Source organism: Papio anubis, chromosome 5 (assembly GCF_008728515.1).
Source record: "Papio anubis isolate 15944 chromosome 5, Panubis1.0, whole genome shotgun sequence".
Lineage (NCBI taxonomy): Eukaryota > Metazoa > Chordata > Mammalia > Primates > Cercopithecidae > Papio > Papio anubis.
The window spans coordinates 88,250,872-88,271,853 of NC_044980.1; the positions used below are offsets into that span (position 1 = coordinate 88,250,872).

A 20,982-nucleotide genomic window follows, 5' to 3' on the forward strand; every position below is an offset into this window, starting at 1 on the left:
AGTGAAGATGGGTGATTGCCAAGAAGTTACTGAAGAGTCAAGGACGGGACAAATCTGCAGGAGTAAATCTACCATGTAAGCAGGATCTACCATATAAGCAAAGTCCAAAGCAGGGGGCAGTAGGGGGCCACAGGGCAAGGGTGGGTTCAATTCAGCCCAACAAGGAGAGGTACAGAGTTAGATCCTCCCTAACTCAGTTGCACACAATTGCTCTTGCTCAGATGGACAAACAGGACCCTCTCCCATAGAAGAACCTGGCTGCCCCAGGCTTTCTATCCAGTGGTGAGGGCTCCATCCCTATACTTCATAAACAACCCTCAGAAAATAGTTAATGCATAGATGCCTACAACAAACCAACATTTCTGAAAAAAATAATATTGAGGTAACATTACCAAATTCATTATGTCAAATGCTTTTTTCTTAAAATATATTCACTTTGGATCATACATAACAAAAAATCTGCAAACTAGGTTTTTCAAAATAATAAATGTTAACATTTCTGCAGTGCCAGTAGGTGAAATTAAAAGCATGGGCTTTAGAATAAGACTGTGTGTTATGCAGAAGTGTAACCCCCAGGCCTCTAAAAGATGTCCTAAAAGTGAAAGTGTTACCTTATATGGCAACGGGGGATTAAAGTTGCAGATGGAATGAAGATTGCTAGTTAGCTGCCCTTCAAATAGGGAGATTATTCTAGATGATATGTGTAGGCAATGTATTAATAGTAATCACAAGGGTCCTTAAAAGTAAGCAAGGGAGGTAAAGTGAAGGTCAGAGTAATGTAGCATGAGAAGAACTCAATTCTCCTTTGTTGGCTCTACAGATGGAGGAAGGGGCCATGAACCAAAGAATGTGGGCAGCTCTAGAAGCTGGAAAAGGAAAGAAAATTGATTTTCTCCTAGAGCCTCCAGAAATGAATGCAGCCCTGATGAATCCTGATTTTAGTTCAATGAAACCTGTGTCAGACTTGTGTCCTGCAGAACACAGAAATGTGAGATAAAAAAATTATGTCGTTTGTGCCACTGAATTTGTAGCCATTTGTCATAGCAGCAAAAACTAATACAGACTACATGGTTCCAATCTTGACCATCATTTACTACTCATGGGACTTTGAGAAAGTTACTTAACTGTTTTTATTCCTATGTATTAATCCATACAATGAGACTAGCAACACTATCTACTTGAGGATTGAATGACATAATACACAGAATACTTAGAATAATGCCAGATACCTAGTAAGTGTTCAGCAAATGTTAAATGTCATTATTTTTCATTGCTGTTCTTTACTTACATTCCTCTTTGATTTTGTCTTCAGATTTTACCTAAGAATATGCTTCAAATATATGTTTTCCCTTTCCATTTAAACAGCACAAGAAAAATGTCTATAAAATGTTTAATAGCCTTGATGTCAAAGTTTGACTTGCCTGGAGTACCTTCTTAGAATGTTTTGTTTTTAGCCTTGAACAGCGAACTCGTCTTGTTTCTGACTTGCTAGAACAAGCCGTGCTAACACCATTTTTTAAAAGAACTTTCTTACTTCTTGACGACTTAATTATAGTGCCACTGGTTGATGACTTTGCATTTGAAACCAAGACCTTGAAATAAACACAGTCATTTCAGTTCTTGATACAACTGAATGAAAGAGCATTCTCTGATTAAGTTGTCGGCTTAAGAGTGCACCATGGTAATGTGATAAAATTAACTACACTTGCCAATGACCTGATATTCATTAGAGATTTTGGTAGTTCCTAAACTTTTATTCTTTTTGAAGTTTATTGTGTTTGATATATTCAGTATGTTTGCAGGACATCTAGTTATTTTATTTGGGAAATGTACTGATGTTGCAATACTTGTTTAACCTAAATAATTTACTTTTTCCAAAATGTGTCACAAAAGAGGATTTTTGTTAGATACATAAAACATACCTAAGTCCCTTTATTTCATTATTATCATTATTATCTTTATCATTATTATTTTTTGAGATGGAGTCTCCCTCTGCCTCCAGGCTGGAGTGCAGTGGTGTGATCTTGGCTTACGGCAACTTCCGCCTCCTGGGTTCAAGTGATTCTCCTGCCTCAGCCTCAAGTAGCTGGGACTATAGGCATGTGCCACCACGCCCAGCTAATTTTTGTATTTTCAGTAGAGATGGGGTTTCACCATATTGGCCAGGATGGTCTTGATCTCTTGACCTTGTGATTTACCTGCCTCGGCCTCCCAAAGTGCTGGGATTACAGGCGTGAGCCACCATGCCTGGCCTAAAGTTCCTTTATTTTTAATAGGTTCTGGGCTCCTCCCAGAGATCACAAATGTAAATAGCATCCATCTTCACGCCTCAAAGTATGAAAAAGAGCTGGTCTTGCATTAGTCTGAACAGTCCCACTCTCCTAATGGTTATTAATAAGAATTTGTTTTATAATAACTGACAGCAATATACATAATTAAATACCAAAGAGCATTATTTGTAAAAGAGGTTTTAGTAATGTACCACATCTTTGCTTGTTTCAATGGTTGGTGAAACACAATGGACTAAGCTTCCTTATTTGCCTTTCTTTCCCTCTTCTCTTTTCTTTCTTTCTCCTTCTTTCTCTTTCCTTCCTTCCTTCCTTCCTTCCTTTCCCTTTTCCTTCCTTCCTTCCTTCCTTCCTTCCTTTCTTTCTTTCTTTCTTCCTTTCTTCCTTTCTTTCTTCCTGCCATGTCCCAGGATTTATGAAACTCTATCAAAAGCTAAATTATATATTATTTAGGACTATATACACTTGTGATGGAATTGATTTTAAAACCCACAAAATTCAGAATAGTGCCACCTTTGGAGGAAGTAGGGAGACAGGATGGGTGAAGAATATCCAGGTGGCCCCGGTGGTATGGGTAGTGTCAGAGTTCTGGGTTGGGTGATATTTCCCCAGGTGATTGTTCTATTGTTATGCTTTATAATGTACTATGATGGAAATATTTTTTTGGTATATCAGATATTTATTTTATAAAAGAACAACCAACCTCTGCTTTACGGAGCTTGTAGTCTTGTGTGGTCTCCAGAATTTCACTATTTCTTGTATCTCACACTGTAACCATTTTCTCCCACCCCCTCCATTTTTACAAGTCTGTCACTTCTTTTTAGGAAAAATGTCAAACTATATAGTCCTAAATTAAAAAAAGAAAGGAGTGATGAAGGAGCATTTTGAACTCACATCTGATTGCCTATCCTAGTTCAGAGAACCACAGATCATCACTGTCTAATGAGAGAGGTGGGTGCACGTGCCTGTTTTCCCGTCTGTTTCCTTTTTCCTTGAGGCATGTTATACCTCGTGTATAACATGGTGCTAAATAGTAGAAAGGCAAGTTTCTAGACCCTCTTTTACCACTCACTTATTGTGTGACCTTATGCAAGTAACTAAATGTTCAGGTTTTTAAAACATTTATTTACCAGTGTCAGAATGCTTACATATATAATCTGCCTTCCCGAGTCTTTTTATAGATATATACTTACAAATATGAGAGCGTTTTTAAAAGGTAAGTGCTATACTAAAGATGCATACTTTAGTATAGCACTTTTTGTTACAATCATGTGAATTTGAAAACAAACATTTCTAGAAAAATTTGTGCCTATAATCCAATATAAATAATAAGGTACAAGAGGATGGTGTGGCAGAAAGAAGGTAGATTTATGTATCTGTGTTCAGATAAGCTTGGGTTCAAAGCTTGGCACTGCTTGTCATTAGCTAGGCCATCTTTGTCAAGTATGTTTATTCATTGGAACCTCAGTTTCTTCACCTGCAAAATAGGATAATCACACTAGGCTCATGGGGTTGTGGAAAGATTAATTAAATTACTTTATTATGGTCCTAATAACTCTCTGCTAGTGGGAATTAAAACTGGTAAGTATGGAAGGATATGTGGCAACATCTATCACATAAAAATGATATATATTTTGAACAAGTAATTCCGCATCAAAAAAATTTATCACACATACAGTTTCACACAGTCAAGAAATAACATGTGCATGGTTTTTCATTATAAGATTGTAATTACAGGGGCTTAGAAATAACCTTAAATAAACAAAACTAGGAAACTGGTTCAAGAAATTCACATCTATACAACAAAAATCTATAAAGCTATAAAATAAATGAGGAATTCTTTGCATACTTATATGGAATGATCTTCAAAATAAATTGTTCAGTGGAAAAGTAAGGTATAAAATCAGAGTATGTAAACTGGGTACGGTGGCTCACACCTGTAATCCCAGCACTTTGGGATGCCAAGGCGGGTGGATCACCTGAGGTCAGAAGTTTGAGACCAGCCTGACCAACACGGTGAAACCCCATCTCTACTAAAAATACAAAAATTAGCTGGGCATGGTGGCATGTGCCTGTAATCCCAGCTACTCAGGAGGCTCAGGCAGGAGAATCATTTGAACCCAGGAGGCAGAGTTTGCAGTAAGCTAAGATCGTGCCATTGCACTCCAGCCTAGGAAACAGAGCGAGATTCCATCTCAAAAAAAAAAACAAACAAACAAACAAACAAAAAAAGAGTATGTAATATATCACTATTTGTGCATTTTTTAAAGAAAAAACTAGGTTCAATATGAATGAAATATATCTGTAAGGACTCACAAGGATCATTTCACTTTGGTGAACTCTGAAGAGGAAAACTGGGGGTGCTGAAGAAAAAAGATGGGAGGGAAACTCTCTGTACCATTCTGTGTCTTTCAAATTGCGAACTATCAAATGTATTGCCTATTTGAAAAATAAATGCATAAATCACAGTATCTGGCATAAAATGTGTGCTCAAAAGTGCTTAGCTCTCTTTCTTAACCCCCCCACCTAAATTATTTTTAAAACTAAATGTATAGATCTTTTAACCCTTTACTAATTTTCCCAATCATTTTAAGTATTCAGTTCCTTACCTGAAATAAAATGAACAGTAAATCTGCCTGTTTTTAAAAAATCCATATTTTCCAATGGCATCAATTGGGATGAAATAAAATACTGTGTCTTTCAGCAGATTCTGGTTCTAAAAAAAAAAAATGACCCATTTCAAAGCAAAGTGAACTAAAGGACATTAGTAATGAGAGACTTAAGCCAGAGACACCTCTGTACTTCCTGAAAGGGAACAAGGTGAAATCTCTTCCTGCAGATCCTGAGCCACGTCATTACTTCACTTTAGCCTCCTCTCTCCACCTGACCTTTAGAGCCACCTTTGAGAAACAAAGATAAATTCCCTGATTGAGCTGCCAATGAGCGAGGAAATGCTCCAGAAAAAGGATGACGCCAACAAAGCTACGAACTGAATAATCCAAACATTTGGGAAGATGAACAGAATCATTTGACTTTATTATATTTCTAATTTTATTCCAATTTTTCTATACAATGAATGCAATCTTTCTTAACCTACTATCAGCTATCTTTGACTTCTCTGTCTCTTGGAGCATTTTGGAATTTTTTCAGAGTCTTAAGATATTGGAATAGTTTTGATCTGTTTGGCATTTACCTATTTCAGTTCTCAGAGTACTTACCTCCATAGTACCTTTCATCTTTATGAGTGTTGCTTCTTTAAAAAAAAATAGATTGAGGTTGAAATATCACAGCTTTTTTTCTTTTGACTTCGTTTACCATATCTATCATGCTCTTGCTCAATAAAGTTTAATCATGAAAACGTGCATAAGGATACAGAGATGTATATGACAAGGGACAATGAAAAAGTAAATAATAATGCAAGACAAGGACATCCAACTCCACGTGAAGCAGGGCAGTCCAGGTGTCAGAGTCAATGAGTGAAGAGAAAAATTGATGCTGTGGGCCAACAGGAGGAAGAAGTACTCTGGTCATGGGGACCTGAAAAGGTTTCATGAAGGAAGAGATATTATTGGACATTAAAATATTTGGGTAATGGAATAAAGAGGTGAGGACACCCCAGGTACAAGAGTCAGTATGAGTAAAGGCAGCCAGAGCTGTCAGCTTGGGGCAATATTTCCCAAAGTGTGGACCATGTAATATGATTTCAGTTAATACAAGGACAATCATTTTAGATTTTAATAGTCTAAAATCACACAGGTAAGGAGAGGCTAGGCTAGACTTATCTCAAACAGGGAGGAATAAGGAATCCCGCTCCCCGGCTCCTGCCTTCTGCAGTGATCTCTAGCTCAGACAGCACATAGGGCTGTCAGCACCCAAGTAAGTTCAGAGACCAAGGACATTCTCATGGAGTACAGCAACAAAACCATCTCACGATTAGAACAACCACTGTACTGCATTTCTCTTATTACTGGAGGTCCCTCCCAGCTCCTACCCCACTGCCTTGGAAAGAGGCCAGCTGAGGGCTCTCAACCCATGCAGAAGACATGGGAGTATGAAGATGTAGACAGGCCCAACTGTATGCCAAGGGACTCAGGGTAGTAAATTTATTTAAATTTGAATGGTGACTCATCTTAGAACAAAACCCTATTACTCAAAATTTATAACCACAAGAGGTTCACAAATATGGCAAAAATCATCAAGGTTATGTTAATTGCTTAGGTCCGCCATAACAAAATGCCACAAACCAACTGGATTGGACAACAGAAATTTGTTCTCTCATAGTTTCAGAAGTTGGTAAGCCTGAAATCAAGGTGCCAGCAGGGTGATTCCTTCTGAGGCCTGTGAGGGAGACTCTGTTCCAGGTCTCCTAGTTTCTGGTAGCCTCAGACATGCCTGGCTTATAAATAATGTGCTGTCTATGTCTTGTCATATTCCTCTTTGTGTGTCTGTGTCCGAATTCCCCCTTTTTATTAAGACACCAGTCATAATGGATCAGAGCCCACCTTAATGACCTCATTTTAATTGTATTACTCTTGTAAGAACTCTATTTCCACATAAGGTCACATTTCTGAAATACTGGGGGACTTTAGCATTTCTTTTGTAGGGGTGGTGCAGTTAAACTGATAACAAAGGAATGACTTGAATGACTGAAGTTTGGGTAACCCTGGCTTAATGGAAGCTGTCCACCCTGGCTTCAGTTCATCTAAGTACAGATGTGTCATCTTACAGCTGTGCTATCTTAGGCAAGTCATTTTACCTTTCAGAATTAAGTTTTCTCATTTACAGAATGAAGAAATTGAAGTTAGATCAGTCGTTACCAGGTTTTTTTGGATTTTGTAGACTACTAAACTTTCAAAGAACAAAAGAAGATATATAACAGAAGGCTTGAAACTTAATTTTGCCAAATGTGGGAGGGATTGGCTAAGTTGTCACTAATCCTGCTTCCTCTTCCTCCTGGGCGGACAGCTAAACTGTAAATCCCAGCCTTATTTGCTGTTAGGTTTGGCCACATGGTGAGTTCTAGCAATGGAATAGGAATAGCAGTAATTGTATATCACATTTCCAGGCTTGACCAATAAAAATTTCCCTCTAGCAATCTTCCTTCTCTCCCTACATTGCCAGCTGGACAGAGGAGACCTTGGGGAATCTAGGAAAGGGCAGACCCACAATATGGAAGCCAACTCGGGTCCCTGAGTGAACATGGGGGATAGTCCCTATATTCAGATTTTACTTGAGGAAGACATTAATTTATTGGGTTAATCTATTAATATCTGAGGTTACAGCAGTTGTCATCACATACTTATATTCCAAATATGGACATTAAAAAATATCATCTACTATCACAAATGAAGGCCTATTTAACATTAAAAGATGTACAAAATCTATAGTCTTAGAAACAGGAGCAGTTCTTTAACTTGAAAAACTAACTTCTTTGAAAACTCTTGGCCTTAACCTGATTTTTCTCTTTTCACCATGAATGAGTGATAACTTTATAATAGACAGTCATTGGCCCACGAACTGACAATGAACCTCTAGGACAGATGACTCTCCATCCAGTCAGAGGTCAAGTCACAAGCTGAATCCACCTGCTCAGAACGGTTGTCAGGTAGGAGCCTCTCTCCATCTCAGGGCTATGCCATCATCCTCTGTATGGCTTTATTTCCAGCAAGCTCAATCCTTGTGGTAGGCTTCCTTTCTCCAGGTTAACATGGTCATAGCTGAAAGTCCAGGGGAGGAAAAGCCTTCTTCCTTTGGCTCCTGTAGAAGTCCCAGGATCAGTTCTGATTGGATCAGCTTGGGTCAAGTGCCTACCCCCAACCAAACACTGCAGCCAGGAGGGCAGGATGTGCCATATGGGCAGGTTGGAGTCACAGTCACAGCTGGGTCCTCAAGGAAAATATGAGAGTTCTGTTACCCAAAGAAAGGAGAATGAGCTCCATGAGGCCAAAGTAGTGGAGAACATCATAGTAGCCTAGGGTAATGCCATAGCTTAGGCACCATAATGCGGCAGAAGACCTAAACGAGGATTCTGCCCAGACTTGCAGTGGGATTTAAAAAGTGTGAGAGAGGAATTGGTTTGCAGTGAAGCACTTTGACAGTCAAAAGGAAAATGAATAATAATCAAACAAGCAACATATTGCAAATAAAATATGTTCTCATCCATACCAAGATAGATGCAGATGCCAAATTCTGGGGGTTAGGCAGGCTTATTAATTTAAAATGCGAGCTTTGTTTTTTATTAGGAGCATGAGAACAAATGATATAAATTTGGGATAATTAAAAATTCAGTTTCTCCATCTATCATAATATTTTCATATGCTATTAGTATCGTTCCATCTGTGAGAAAAGACTTAAAATAAGACATCTAGTACTAGTATTATCAATAAAGACATCTAGTATCTAGTATTATCAAGGCCACATCATTTTTTCCCTCCTGAAGTTAGTGCCCTTCCTCCTTCTTAACTGGTGGTTTTTAGGTAATTAAATTTCCTTTTACTTTACCTAGCTTAGTACAAAGTTTTAGGCTTTCAATCCAAGTCCTATAGAACATATTGTCTTTCCAAATCCTTTGGAAGTCTTGTGCCGTCATTTTTTTCTCTTTTTTTCTAATTATACCAGAATGATACATTTACTTCCCTGTTTCTAACAATCTAGCTAAAGTCTCATAACATGTAACCCAGCATACGTCTTCCAGAAATAATTAGACAAAGAAGAATTTTCAAACCTAGTTTAGATAAAAACCATAGTATTACTCTTTGTTTCATCATGTTTGCCAGTCTATTTTTCTTTTTCCTCTCTGCTATTATTAATTCAGTCAAAAGTCCTTCAATATGAATTCTCAATATAGTAATAGGTTAAGTTTGTCACTGATCTTTCTGCTCTGATTTTTTCTCTCCCAGGCAAACGTGAAGGCCAGTCAATATCTTGATTGCTTCAAGATTATCTCCGCTCTGAATCTCCACGTAACAGTGTACTATCATTTTTTTTCCTTCAAAAAGAGAAAAAAAATAATGCACAGTCCCACACATCTTCCTGCTATTTCTAATGTATTACATGAGTACCAACTTCTGTTTTGGGAATAAAGTATTCATAATTATTAAGAGGAAGATCAATTATAAAGACAAAATTTAGATTTTGTTTTTACTAGAGAAATTTGGCATTCAAAATTATTGTCAAATGTCAAGGGATACTTAATCATGAATTCTTTTAACAAATACTTGCTGATTCTCTGAAAGTGCCAGGCATTGGGATCTCGGAGCTGGCAACACATCACTAAAGCAAATATGCTAGGTTCTTCCCTCACGGAGATTATATTCCAGAGGAGGAGGTAGGAAACAAACACAAAGACGACCGAAAAAAATGCCACGTTGTGAGAAATGCTGCCAAAGGAATAAACTGGGTACAAAATGACAGAGAACTGCTAAGGAAGTGCTCTCTGAGGAAGTAACGTCTAAGCTGAGGCCAAGAGGATAAGAAAAAGACAACCCCACTATGGAGCTGGGTTGCGAAAGCCCTCCAGGCAGAGGGAACACACTTGCAAAGGTTCAAAGGCTGGAGAGGGTTCACCAATTAAGGGGGAAAGGAGGATAGTGTGGCTAGATCATTCTTTTCACTCATCTCGGTGATCATAGTTAAACCCAATTTAGAGACAGTATTGCTTGTATCTAATCCATCATTTTTAGTTTCTTGGTAGTAATTTCTCTTTAATAATGCCTTGTTTTTCATATGCATTAGGTAGTTTTTAGTTCTCTGAATGAGTCTCTTTAACACTTTGAGAACACTACAGATGCACTTCAATAGTCAACATATTATAAGTCAGAAAGAGTTAATACACCTCCCCAAATGCCCAGTTTACTGCCAGGAAATTTCTTATACCCTGAGAGAATCTGGCTGGATATTCGGAGCCATCTGGTATTTAAAGCAAAACCCACTGTGCTGAACTGGACAGTATTTTAAAAACATAATAACAATGAATCTGTTTTAACATAACAACCAATCTCAGCATACATCCAGTGAACCAAGCTGTGCTAATGTTTGCTTTTTAGTGCCCTGATTTCAGTAACATTTCAAACTATCTAACAAAATGTCATGTAGAAAAGTCTTACGGAGCAGGGCTTGATTGTCTCTTTTGAGCACAGCAGCATCCTGGTGTCTGTTCCATCTGTTTCTTGCAGGCACTGGGCCAATCAGGAATCAGCCAGTCTGAGACGGACACAGTGCTGACTGCAGACCCAGCTCTGCTCCAGTTCTGTGGCAAGTGGGCGAAGAGGCTTCCTTGGGGAGGAATGGGGTAAACATTGGGAGAATGGACTTTGACTTCAGGGAGACTATAAGCACAAATTCCAGGGTTCCACTCATGGGCATTAAGATCCCAGTCCTTAGGTAACTTACATAACTGCTTCAAGCTTCACTTTTAGCAACTGTAGAAGAACTACTTATTTGATTTGTGGTGAGAATGCACATAAAGTGTGTGGCACATCGTAGGTGTTCAACAACTGCAGATACGGTTTTCTTTATTCTAATTCATAAGCTCCATTTCTCAGGTGAGTAGAGGAAGGCCTACCTCCTAAGCATCTTCTCATCCCCAAACAGACATGGCGGGTGTTGAGGGTCTATAAAATCAGCTACCTACCAAGGCCATCTTGTATCAGTTCAATCACTACATCCCACCCTGGCACCATTGTCTAAGTCTACGGCCTGGTCAGGAGGACCTGTTGGCCTCAGGGCCCCCACTGGTGAGGAAAAGATGTAGACATTTTAGATACTTTAAATAACGGTTCCAACATGACCTTTATACTGTGCTATGCCTTCTCTCCTAAGGTCTCCTGGATTTTCAGATGGGAGAGAAAAGTAGCTGGTAGCAATTTCCTGTCTCTAATCAATTTGAAGATAGCTCTGTTAAACCCCTGTCTCCTGAGTATCCAGTGATCTCAAGGTTTGAGAGAAATAAAAATAGATGCTTTCCTCACACAATAAAAAAGTCTAGAATGTCCTACCTTACACATAGCAGAAAATACCTGAAACTTACAAATGATTTAAGTTTTACTCACCACTTGATGGCGTTATTTGCTATTCATAACTTAGTAACAGCCGACTAGATTTATAAATTGACTTTGTTTAATCAAATCAAAATAGACTCTATTTAAAATGCCAGATTTTCTTTGAAGAAAGAATACAGGATTTGAAATATTACTTTAAAGTGAGAATATAGAGAAAAATAACTCCTAGGCATTTGAAGATTCCTCTCCTTGGCGCTTCTACCTTCCTGGATCTCTGATGATGGTTGGCAGAAGCCCCATCACCCCAGCAATGGCCCCAGTGGCCCCCACCTCCATATCCAACTGCCCTCTGCCTCCAGATGAGAGCACCAACAGGAAGCCTCCAGTCAGCTGGCTCTCTTCCAGCCGCTTATTGCCTCTTGTTGGCCTGTGATGTAAGGTTTCAGCCCCAGTTTAGGGATGGATTGTCAGAAAGGGCTCCCCAGGAGGGCATGGTCTTTGTGCCTGATATGGTTTGACTGTGTCCCCACCCAAATCTCATCTTGAATTCCCATGTGTTGTGGGAGGGACCCGGTGGGAGGTAACTGAATCATGAGGGCAAGTCTTTCCTGTGCTGTTGTCCTGATAGTGAATAAGTCTCACACGTCTGACAGTTTTAAAAATGGGAGTTTCTCTGCACAAGCTCTCCCTTTGCCTGCTGCCATCCATGTAAGATGTGTCTTGCTCCTCCTTGCTTTCTGCCATGATTGTGAGGCTTCTCCAGCCACATGGAATTGTAAGTCCAATTAAACGTCTTTCTTTTGTAGATTGCTCAGTCTCAGGTATGTCTTTATCAGCAGTGTGAAAATAGACTAATAAGGTGTCACTGAACTCACTTGAGTCTATGGCCACAACAGAGAGGACACTCCCACAACTGCCAGAGCTTCTGCCTCCCTCTGGCCTCATCTCCTGCCACTCAGCTCCTCACTCTTTCCCCTCAAACTTCTTGGCTGTCTTTCAATTTTTCTCATACGACCGATTCTTCCTTATCTCAGTCTGAGCAAATTCTATTCTTTCTAATCATAATGCTTTTCCCAAGGACTAGCTACATACTTTGCAGGTCTCAGTGCACAGCTGAAATGTGGATGTTCTTTCTCATTATTAAGAATTTCAAGGTGGTGCCAGTTGAGCTTTACAGCAAGCATGACACCCTGCTAAGTACAGGGCCCTGTGCAATGCCTGGGTTTTATACCTGAGAGACCTAGACCCCCTTTCATTTCTGCTTTTTACATAGCTGCCCATCATCACTGAGATCATCATTTCCAGCTATTCTCCTCCAGCTAACTTTTAAATTTGTCTTTAAAGCACTTATCACAATTCTAAAAATTAACTTATTTATTTGCTTACTTTTCTAGTCTATCTCCCTCATCCAAGCCCTTTTTAGACTGTAAGCTCTGTAAGGGCAGAGACTGTGTCTACTTTGGCCATAGATGCCCAGAGTCTAGAACTATGCCTGGCATATGTAGACATTCAATAAATATATATGTTGCATGAATGGATTAATTTATGTTCCTCTGCCTTCAGCTTGAAGTTATTTTTAATATTGAAGTCTTTAGTGTGTTCAAAAAATAGCTCTAGGCTTGTCAGAAATAAAGCAGGGCCCAACAAGAGTAATCTGTGCTTGAGTGGAATCAGTGTAATGATATTCTCTCCTAGCTGAGAAATTGCTTCTTGTTTCTTCAGATACAGCTTGCTTTCTAGAATCGTTTAATTGCTTTTATGAGTTCAATCTACCCAAACCTTCCTTTTTTTTTTGTATAAAGGAGACATTTCAGTGGCTCAATGAGGTGTATTTAGAAAAGAAGATGGGTTTTATGACTTCCTCCCAGATGTTTCTGAGAGAGGAGTAAATGAAGAGTTATCTGACACCAACTGGTATACTGTGGACTGCAGCACAACTCTGATCTTAGCCACCCAGATTTAGTGCAGACCACACAAGTTAAAGAGCAGCATCTCCAACAAGACTGCCCCCACTTCAGACACCAGCTGCAAGTGGGGTGCCCTGGCCACCCACATGTTTGACCAACTGGCTACATAATTGAGTTCTCTGGGGAGAGTGGGGCAGGCCTCTTAAGCAGGTTTGAAATGGCTTGACAAAGCCAGGAAAGGATATTGGCCTGGGTGGGGAGAGGAGAAGGGTTTGCCTGTTTGGGAAGGGGCCTGCAAGATTTGACTCTCCCACCTATGACAAGGAAGGGAATACCAGGCTTTCTTATCAGTTTGCCTAGATGTGAGGTCCAAGGGGATGAGGGAAGGGTGAGGCTTAAAACCTTTCAGCAGTCAAACATCAAAAAATGAAATTGGATTCCTCATCACACATATTAAAGAAGACGAATGTATCTTTAATCTATCATTAGCCCCCATGTAACCATCACAAAGCTTCAAATGTTTTAATATAATTTTTTGTTTCTTCTAAACTCCTTACCACTTCCCCACTCACATCAGATTACTTTGAGGTAACTCCTAAGTATTCAAGTATTTCATCTGTAAATATTTCACTATATATCTAAAATATAGACTTTACTTTTAATAAGTAACAATAATTATTTAATATTATCAAATATTCATTTTGTGCTCATATTTTTACAATTGGCTTATAAATATTTTTAAGTATTTTCTTTGTTAAAATTAGGATTTAACCAAGGAACATAATTACAGTTAGTTAACATGATTCTTATGCCTCTAATAATCTACAGATTTCTACTATATCTAATATTTTTTCCTTACAACTTTATTCCTGAAGAAGCCAAATTGTTTGTCTCATGGAGTTTCCATCTGTCTAACTTCTGTTGTTTGCATTCTCAAGGTGTCTTTGAACATGTTCCCCTGTCTCTTTTGTTTCCTATAAGTTGATAGTAATATTTAGAGGTTTGATCACATTCAAGTTTGATGGATGGATGGATGGATGGATGGATGGATGGATGGATGGAGGATGGATGGATAGATAATAGGATAGGTAAATATATAGAGATAAATATGCAGATGATAGATAGATAAAGATATTTTTCTTTTTTTGTAGGCAAGACTAATTGATTGGTGGTGCTGTATACATCCATTAGGAGGCACATGATTTCTGTTTGCATTTTTTAAATGTAATGTCAGGAGCTGTTGATGGTCAGTTCACAGATCTGTTAATTCACTGAGGGTTGTAAAATGGTGATCTTCTGATTTTAACATTCCTTCCTCATTAGATAAAACATTTTCTAAGAAGAACTACTCTTTATCTAGTACTTGCTTACCCTCAGGTATAGTTCTTACAGGAAAATTAAGGTAGATGCTTTCTTGTATTCTTTCCCTGTATTTATTGTATTTAAAATGAGTTGGTATTCTTGTATCATCCAAAGGCAATCTCTGAGTTTGTCGAAGTCTTTTTTAAAGTCATGCTTTGAACTCCTTATTCCAAAATTCTCTTCAGTGGCAGACTTCTTCACCAATTGCCTTTGCAATTTTAGCCTTAATTTTTTCTTTTCTGGAAAGACTCATTTGCTTAATTATCCAGTAACTCATTTCTGTAAGCTGAACTGAGATAGATACTCGCTACAAGAAGCCTGTGTGATTTCTTAAAGAAACTGTATTCCTTGCAGAAAACATAATTTTGAACAAAGTTTAAGCATGGATGTTTAAAAAAAGACATCTAAATGTCTTTCCTAATAAGATGCAACATTCTTTTTCTCTATTCAGGGATTTTCTTCACAGAATAGCTTATTCCATGGAGAAATAAATGTTTTAAGTTTGGATCAGTTCTCAACTGCAGAGATCTATGAGCCTCGCCACCCCCTCACAACCCCACCTCACACCCATAATTTAAAATGGTCAGCATTATATACTCTTGGTTACATTTCTAATTCAGAAAACTTTCCATTTGTAATTTCTCAGGATTATTATGTAATCAGTTAATTATGTCTACTTCAAACTTTTAAGCAACTTGGGGCTGCCAGGAGGTCCGGTCTGGCTCTCTGTGGTGACCCTGGGAATTGCTCAGCCCAAACAGGCAGATTCTGCTACCAGTGCTTTTGGCTCCATTGCCAGCATGTTTGCTGTTAGTTGACAACATTTTTATCTGACTTCTGCTAAAATTAACCTCACTTGGAATACAGTCTTTCTGTTTCATCAGTATAATTACTGGCCCTAGAACGCCTTCCCAAAGCTGTTGTTTATAATGATTCATGCAGCAGAAAATATACAACGTAGTTCTTGAGAGCCAAGCAACGACAATTCAATCTTGGGATGGGAAATGAAAAAAGACTCAGTATAAAAAAACAAGGATACATTAGATTTATTCCTCTTTCAGTGAATTTTTTTTTTTTTTTTTTTTTTGGTGGAGGAAACACACACACACATACACACAAAGCCAGCACTTTAAAAAGTCTCTCATTCTAAAAATCAATGAACAACATCTATTTGGTAACTCATCTTGACCAGGTTGTTATAGACTGGGTAAGCTATATGCAAAGGCAAAATAAGGGACAGCTTCTGGTATCATTTTAAGAGTAATAAGAAGGGCCCATACTTCTCCAAATACTTTCTCTGTCCTGGTAAATAACTGTAAAGTCACCATTAGTGCTTCATTCCTTCAGCTGAAGGATTGGGTCTGGTTGAATTTCTAGGACAACTACTTTCCTCTGTGTGAATGGTGGACAAGTTCTTGCCAGCATCAAGTTTAGCTTGAGGAAGCTGTTCTCAATCCTGCTCATTAAAATCACCTAGGAAGTTTTTACAAAACCCAGCCAAGAGGGCTCTACCGTAGACCAGTTGAATTAGAATCTCTCAGGTGGGCCTGGGTGTCGTTATCTTTTAAAGTTAAAGTGTCCCATATAGCTTCTAATGTGGGACTGAGGTAATGAGGGCTTAGAGATGAGGAAAAAATGGAGCAGATAGAGGCTAGGCATAGTGTGAGGGTACAGTGTATGCACAATGACAAACTCCACCAGTTTGTCAGGAAAGAACAGTGAACCAGGCCTGATAAGGCTGTACATAAACCAGAGAGACCTGCTTCTTACTCGAAACATCCCCTTCACACTGCTCTCTGGGTTTATCTAATAGGTAGGTCCTCCTCTTGTTCACAGGGAGGGGAGTTGTGACCCTGATCTTGCCAACTGGAGTGCTGCATCTCTCTAAAATAGTGATTGGTTTGGGGTGGACCCAAACTGGGCCAATCAGAACCAATAGCCATCAGTTCCAGGGCTTTTACTGGAAGTGTTAAGAAAGAAGTTCTTTTCCCACTAAGTTGTTCAAATGGAAGCATGAGCGGCTAGTGGCCATCTGACCATACTGAGGGAAGAAGTTGCCTGAGAACGGTACAAAATCAATGTGCAAAAATCACAAGCATTCTTATACACCAGTAACAGACAAACAGAGAGTCAAATCATAAATGAACTCCCGTTCACAATAGCTTCAAGAGAATAAAATACCTATGAATCCAACTTACAAGGGATGTAAAGGACCTCTTCAAGGAGAACTACAAACCACTGCTCAGTGAAATAAAACAGGACACAAACAAATGGAAGAACGTTCCATGCTCATGGATAGGAAGAATCAATATTGTGAAAATGGCCATACTGCCCAAGGTAATTTATAGATTCAATGCCATCCCCATTAAGCTACCAATGACTTTCTTCACAGAATTGGAAAAAACTGCTTTAAAGTTCATATGGAACCAAAAAAGAACCCGCATTGCCAAGACAATCCTAAGCCAAAAGAACAAAGCTGGAGGCATCACGCTACCTGACTTCAAACTATACTACAAGGCTACAGTAACCAAAACAGCATGGTACTGGTACCAAAACAGAGATATAGACCAATGGAACAGAACAGAGCCCTCAGAAATAATACCACACATCTACAGTCATCTGATCTTTGACAAACCTGACAAAAGCAAGAAATGGGGAAAGGATTCCCTATTTAATAAATGGTGCTGGGAAAATTGGCTAGCCATAAGTAGAAAGCTGAAACTGGATCCTTTCCTTACTCCTTATACGAAAATTAATTCAAGATGGATTCGATACTTAAATGTTAGACCTAAAACCATAAAAACCCTAGAAGAAAACCTAGGTAATACCATTCAGGACATAGGCATGGGCAAGGACTTCAAGTCTAAAACACCAAAAGCAATGGCAACAAAAGCCAAAATTGACAAATGGGATCTAATTAAACTAAAGAGCTTCTGCACAGCAAAAGAAACTACCATCAGAGTGAACAGGCAAGCTACAAAATGGGAGAAAATTTTTGCAACCTACTCATCTGACAAAGGGCTAATATCCAGAACCTACAAAGAACTCAAGCAAATTTGCAAGAAAAAAACAAACAACCCCATCAAAAAGTGGGCAAATAAATGAACAGACACTTCTCAAAAGAAGACATTTATGCAGCCAACAGACACATGAACAAATGCTCATCATCACTTGCCATCAGAGAAATGCAAATCAAAACCACAATGAAATACCATCTCACACCAGTTAGAATGGCAATCATTAAAAAAATCAGGAAACAACAGGTGCTGGAGAAGATGTGGAGAAATAGGAACACTTTTACACTGTTGGTGGGACCGTAAACTAGTTCAACCATTGTGGAAAACAGTGTGGCGATTCCTCAAGGATCTAGAACTAGAAGTACCATTTGACCCAGCCATCCCATTACTGGGTATATACCCAAAGGATTATAAATCATGCTGCTATAAAGACACATGCACATGTATGTTTATTGTGGCACTATTCACAATAGCAAAGTCTTGGAATCAACCCAAATGTCCATCAGTGACAGACTGGATTAAGAAAATGTGGCACATATACACCTTGGAATACTATGCAGTCATAAAAAAGGATGAGTTTGTGTCTTTTGTAGGGACATGAACACAGCTGGAAACCATCATTGTCAGCAAACTATCACAAGAACAGAAAACCAAACACCGCATGTTCTCACTCATAGGTGGGAACTGAACAATGAGATCACTTGGACACAGGAAGGGGAACATCACACACTGGGGCCTATTGTGCAGAGCGGGGAGGGGGGACGGATAGCATTAGGAGAGATACCTAATGTAAACGACAAGTTAATGGGTGCAGCACACCAACATGGCACATGTATACATATGTAACAAACCTGCACATTGTGCACATGTACCCTAGAACTTAAAGTATAATAATAATAATAATAATAATAAAAGAAAAAAAAAAGAAGTTGCCTGAGAACAAAGTCAACATGAGGAAGCAGAGCCGAGACTGAGACAGCCAATCCCAGTGATACTGGATCTAACATATTGCCTAGACTTTACAGTTGTGTGAATTAAGCTCTTTTGCTTGAGTCATCATTTTGAGTTAAATTATTGAAAAATTATAACAAAAATTCTAAATAATAGACAAATGGACAGGCAAAAATGAGTCAAGGAAATTGTCTGGATTTCAGCATCAGATCTTGTTACAACCTCTACCCTGGAGGTAGACTTGGTTGGTTAGACAGGGGTAAAGGTTACTATAAGACACAGAAAAGAACTCAAAATTCTCTTGTGTTTCCAAGTCAATATGTTAGACTCTTCATTTTAATTGTAAATAAATACCACAAAGAAGAGTTGTAGTTATGCATTTAGGTATACTCCTAATTTAAAAAAATCCACAGTCCTTTTTTTCTTATTGAGTTAATCTGAGCTACATTAGTAATACCATTAGTTAATAACCACTGACACTTAACCTTCTATGGTAAATCAACTTCTCATGAAAAACGTAGTTTACAAATGTAAGTAAAAACATAGTTTTCTACAACAAATACTCTAATAAATTGGGTTGCTATACATATCACAGTCTAGTCTGGAACTTACAAGTCAACATTCCTTGAAATTACTCAAATCAGCATCTCAATATTTTAAGAAAGCTGAATGTCTTCCATAGTAAACAGAGACAAATATTTGATTTTATGATGACAAGACACAGAATAAGTTTATCTTTAACTATAATTTTATAGTAACTATTATGATAATATTTGTTGCCTTACCTTATTTATCTAAGATGTAATGGTCAATTCAAGACTTATCCTCACAAATTTCATACGTCAGCAGACTCCCATTCTTTCCTGGTTCTTTATGAATAATTGCTATTTGGAACTGATAATTTGTGAAATTCAGTTATACTCTTTAACTAAAGTTGATTTAAATAAAATAAGGCTTAAAATTTTCTGATTTTACAGGTTTATACTCAAAATATCCCAATCTTGTGTTTTCTCTGTGAAGCTGATAGTGTGGGATATGGTGTTAGGGGCAAGACCTGTGCTAAAGAGTGAAGGAATGAGCTTAGGACCAAGGTATGAATCACCAAAATCCCAAATACAAGGCTAAACCATGACATATGGGTTTCCCAGGTAAAACTAATCATCTGGTGCCCTTTCTAACTGATACTCCTTAAATTTGTTCAATATTTAGTGATGTGTGAACTACCAGCAAGAGGTTTTTGTTTATTGGTTGCTTGGTTTCATGTTGTAATTGTTGCTAATTTACACCTGAGGGTACTGATTTCTTCAGCAGGTATGGGACCAATTAATCTTTCAGGAATTATGTAAGAGGTTGCCTATGGAAACCCAAAGTAACTGGTGCCATAATTCTGACTTATCCCAAATATATATTTTTTTGTCATTCTTTCCTTTTATTGTTGCTGAGAATGTTTTATTCTTACTTTTAAACAAGTCTAACACACATAGTATTTTATTTATTTCTTTATTTTTTATTATACTTTAAATTCTAGGGTACATGTGCACAATGTGCAGGTTTGTTACATATGTATACATATGCCATGTCGGTGTGCTACCCCCATTAACTTGTCATTTACATTAGGTATATCTCTTAATGCTATCCCTTCCCCCTCCCCCCACCCCACAACAGGTCCCTGTGCGTGATGTTCCCCACCCTGTGTCCAAGTGTTCTAATTGTTCAATTCCCACCTATGAGTGAGAACATGCAGTGTTTGGTTTTCTGTCCTTGCGATAGCTTGCTCACAATGATGGTTTCCAGCTTCATCTACGTCCCTACAAAAGACATGAACTCATCCTTTTTATGACTGCATAGTATTCCATGGTGTCTATGTGCCACATTTTCTTAATCCAGTCTATCACTGATGGACATTTGGGTTGATTCCAAGTCTTTGCTATTGTGAATAGTGCCACAATAAACATACATGTGCATGTGTCTTTATAGCCTCATGATTTATAATCCTTTGGGTATATACCCAGTAATGGGATGGCTGGGTCAAATGGTATTTCTAGTTCTAGATCCTTGAGGAATTGCCACACTGTTTTCCACAATGGTTGAACTAGTTTACAATCCCACCAACAGTGTAAAAGTGTTCCTATTTCTCCACATTCTCTCCAGCACCTGTTGTTTCCTGACTTTTTAACGATTGCCATTCTAACTGGTGTGAGACGGTATCTCATTGTGGTTTCGATTTGCATTTCTCTGATGACCAGTGAGGATGAGCATTTGTTCATGTGTCTGTTGGCTGCATAAATGTCTTCTTTTGAGAAGTGTCTGTTCCTATTCTTTGCCACTTTTTGATGGGGTCGTTTGATTTTTTTCTTGTAGATTTGTTTAAGTTCTTTGTAGATTCTGGATATTAGCCCTTTGTCAGATGGGTAGATTGTAAAAATTTTCTCCCACTCTGTAGGTTGCCTGTTCACTC

General features: G+C 38.4%; 1 long non-coding RNA gene across 1 annotated transcript in view; it reads right to left on the reverse strand.

Annotated features, from left to right (window-relative positions):
* Positions 1 to 4,529: 4,529 nt before the first annotated feature.
* LOC103885256 overlaps positions 4,530 to 20,982 on the reverse strand; it is a 31,229-nt gene continuing 14,776 nt past the window's right edge. The window contains exons 4-5 of the long non-coding RNA XR_002522646.2: positions 19,310 to 19,418; positions 4,530 to 8,195 (exon numbers count right to left, since the gene is read on the reverse strand). This is a non-coding gene — a long non-coding RNA (uncharacterized LOC103885256). The remainder of the gene's footprint in view (positions 8,196 to 19,309; positions 19,419 to 20,982) is intronic.